The following is a 3,613-nucleotide window of genomic DNA, read 5'->3' on the forward strand; positions in this document are numbered from 1 at the left end:
TTAAGCCTAATAAAAGTATTACCAGGGCTAAAACAGCCCATAAAGGTGAGCATGTTGCAACAAGCAAAGCACACTGTGAAAAAGTAGTGCAAGCAGTCATGGAAGTTAGTCTGATTATGCTTAATGGTTCAATGCTATCACTGTAAAGTCTACTGGCTAGGAGGCCAATTCAGAATTTATTTCTCTGAACCTCTCCTATAGGTGTCTCCAGGAACAGCTGCATTATGTTGATCCCCACTCCCGCTAAACCTTTTGATGTGATATTTAAAAAATTTTACTCAAATTTTCTTGCCTCTCCACACTCACTAGTTACTTGCAGAACCATCTAAAAAAAGAGTAGGCACACACCTTCATATGCACTGAGGGCCACCCAGACACACGGGTGCAATACCAAAGTGTTTTATGGTGCTCATCAAGAGTGTAGTACACTTAATAAATAAGGCCCTGTGTGAGAAATTTTAAATGCATTTCCTTGGAAGGATCCAGGACTTCCTCTTATATCTTATCTAACACATAGCATGAAGCATACAATTATTTGCTCCCTGATTTTTTAACACTAAGATGATATATGAAAAAGTATGGACTCCTTGAAGAGTCCATACTGACTGGAACAACCACCTTTTATAACATTTTATTTATTAGAATGGTTTGTGGACAACTGGATACACATACACATAAGCAGCAATATTATAATCATGAACAGAATGACTAGAAGAACAATTATTTAAAGTCTAAAATTAACAACCACATCATCACACTAGTACCAATTATTTTGCTCATCATTATCAATGTAGAATAACCACATGCTAAATGACCGGTTGTATAAAAGTTCACTTAGGAGGCTAAGGAAGCCTAAGAATGACAGCATATATGAGATAGTGTACTACAATACCTCTTCCATTGTTCATTTTGTCCATCAGTGTGCAGACGTTAGAAAAATGCTTCAGTTCTGCACTTTCCCAGCATAAACAATCCCTTTCCTGTCAGAATGATGATCTATTGTATAACATTATTATAATTAATGACACAAATCAATTTTTCCATCACTAGGGTCAAATTTGTCTTCAACTAAAGTTTTCTCTTGCAGGATCAATAAAAAATACACTTACAGAAATTGATCTGTTGATTGTGATGGAGATAATGGGAGACATTGTTGAAGAGCTACTTTCTTTTACTAAAGCATAGGTGCATAATTATATCTACTTCTATAGGTCTGTGCATACACAAGTGCATGTCCCTGTTGAGCACATTCATGGATTATCTACACAGTCAGGGCCTCATTCAGAGTTTCATGCATATTGCATCCTGAAAGTACACTTTGCCATATTGTGCAGTTACATGTATATGTTGAGTTGCGCTTATCTCAAGATATGTTCAACTCAAAACACAGAAGTATTTCTATCTGAAACGCATGTCAGACGTACAAAGCATATACTTAGGTCCAATAATAGCATAAATATGTAGCTTGAGAGTATTAGTTATAAATACAAAACATCACATTACTCTATCATTGTTACGAGCCGCGACTCCAGGCACCGCCGTGACTCGCTTCCTGTCTCCAAGTCCCGCCCGTCGTCATGACGACCGGGACGTCATTTCCTCCTGCCCGTTGCCTAGGCAACGGCCGGAGGCCAGCAGTTGTCAGCGCCGCGTCCCGGCTCCTAAGACAGCCGGGCACGTGCGCATGCGCCAGATTAATCATAGCCCAGCCGGGCTAAAGTGTTCCCTGCTGTGCAGGGCACTGTCCATTGCCCTTCCTGCCGGTTATAGTTCCAGTGTACTGCTACTAGCCTGCTTAAGTTCTTGCTCTTGCTACTATTAAGATTTGACCTATTGCTGCCGACCTTTGCCTGTCCCTGACTTCGTTTGATTGCCTGTGCCCCTAGACCCTTTTGCCTGGACTCCTACATTGCTGATTTGCCTGTGCCCTCTGACCTCGGATCTGTTTTCTGGAGATCCTGTCTGTTGCCGGCCCTCGCCCCTCGCCTGGATACCTCTCTGCTATTTACTCCTTACGCTATCGCTGGGATCTCCCCAGTCAGTGCACAATTCATGACCCTCAGCTGTCTGCGGCCAAGTCTGTCCCCACCACTAGGGGCTCCAGCGAAAACCAAACTTCTGAGTAGATTCCTGGTTTTATGTTGCTGGCTGTTGGGGTTCCTAACAATTATATAATGTAATGAAGTGTCAAATATACCAGAGAGAAGAGTGTCTATACAGAGTTATTAATGTTGCATTTTCAGTATAAATGTAGTAAAACACAAACTCCCTTACATTTGTAATTTACTAATTTATGTATCCAATAGGAAATTTCTTTTCTGTAGTAGTCCACCTGACCAGTAAGAAGTGTGAATAGGTGGCTGTAACCCAGGGGAGGGCTGGCAAATTTTAGCCTCTGGATGGTTGGTTCTCTCAGTCTGAGTCCTCAGATCCACAAAGGTTTTATGGCTGGAGGTATATATTACACACACACATATATATATATATATATATATATATATATATATATATATATATATATATATATATATCTCATCAGCAGCTATTTATTTAATTTATATAGCACCACTAATTCGGCAGCACTGTACAGAGAACTCACTCTATGTATATTTTTGAAGTGTGGGAGGAAGCCGGACAATTTTTTCAGTAGCTGTTTGATCTCCAAAATAATCTGGTGCTTCTTTATAAAAAGGTTTACTATAAATTAACAGTTTCCTCTTGACCTTGGCAATTTAGCCACATTGGTTTTATCATAGCATGGGCTAGAGCTGGAGTTGGACATATGTGTGTGTGCTCGACCTAGGCATGCCCTTACTATACATTGCCTACGTGTGTCGTGTGTAGAGATGGTCACTGACCCCCGTGTTTTGGTTTTGGATTCGGTTTTGGATCTGGATTACCGTCGTGTTTTGGTTTTGGTTTTGGTTTTGCAAAACCGCCATTGCGTGTTTTGGTTTTGGTTTTGGTTTTGTTTGGTTTTGTTTTGCTATTTTTTGGGAAAATCCATGTTTTTGGGCCTAAATTAACCCAATTTAGTGCTCCAACTGTTTTAGAGACAAGTAATCTAATTGTTGAGGTAATAAATCATCCAAAAAAACAGTTTAATTCTTCGTTGGTAGGCCTATTCTACACACAAAACAGATTGTCTTCCTCTCCATCTATGCATATTGGCAATGCAGCCATCGTCTTTGAATGTATATTACACCCTACACTTATAGTTAAATATGTAAAGAAATGGAAAAAGCCAGTTTGGTTTCTGTCTCTCAAGGCCCCCCTCCACTTGTATAAAATAGCAAAAAATTCAGCCATTATAGACTGTACAATATTAATTGACATGGAGAAAGCCAGTTTGGTTTCTGTCTCTCTAGGCCCCCCTCCACTTGTATAAAATACTAAAAAATTCAGCCATTATAGACTGTACAATATTAATTGACATGGAGAAAGACAGTTTGGGGTCACTCTGTCTCTCTAGGCCCCCCTCCACTTGTATAAAATACCAAAAAATTCAGCCATTATAGACTGTACAATATTAATTGACATGGAGAAAGCCAGTTTGGTTTCTGTCTCTCTAGGCCCCCCTCCACTTGTATAAAATACTAAAAAATTCAGCCAT

Source organism: Mixophyes fleayi, chromosome 1 (assembly GCF_038048845.1).
Source record: "Mixophyes fleayi isolate aMixFle1 chromosome 1, aMixFle1.hap1, whole genome shotgun sequence".
NCBI classification, from domain to species: domain Eukaryota; kingdom Metazoa; phylum Chordata; class Amphibia; order Anura; family Limnodynastidae; genus Mixophyes; species Mixophyes fleayi.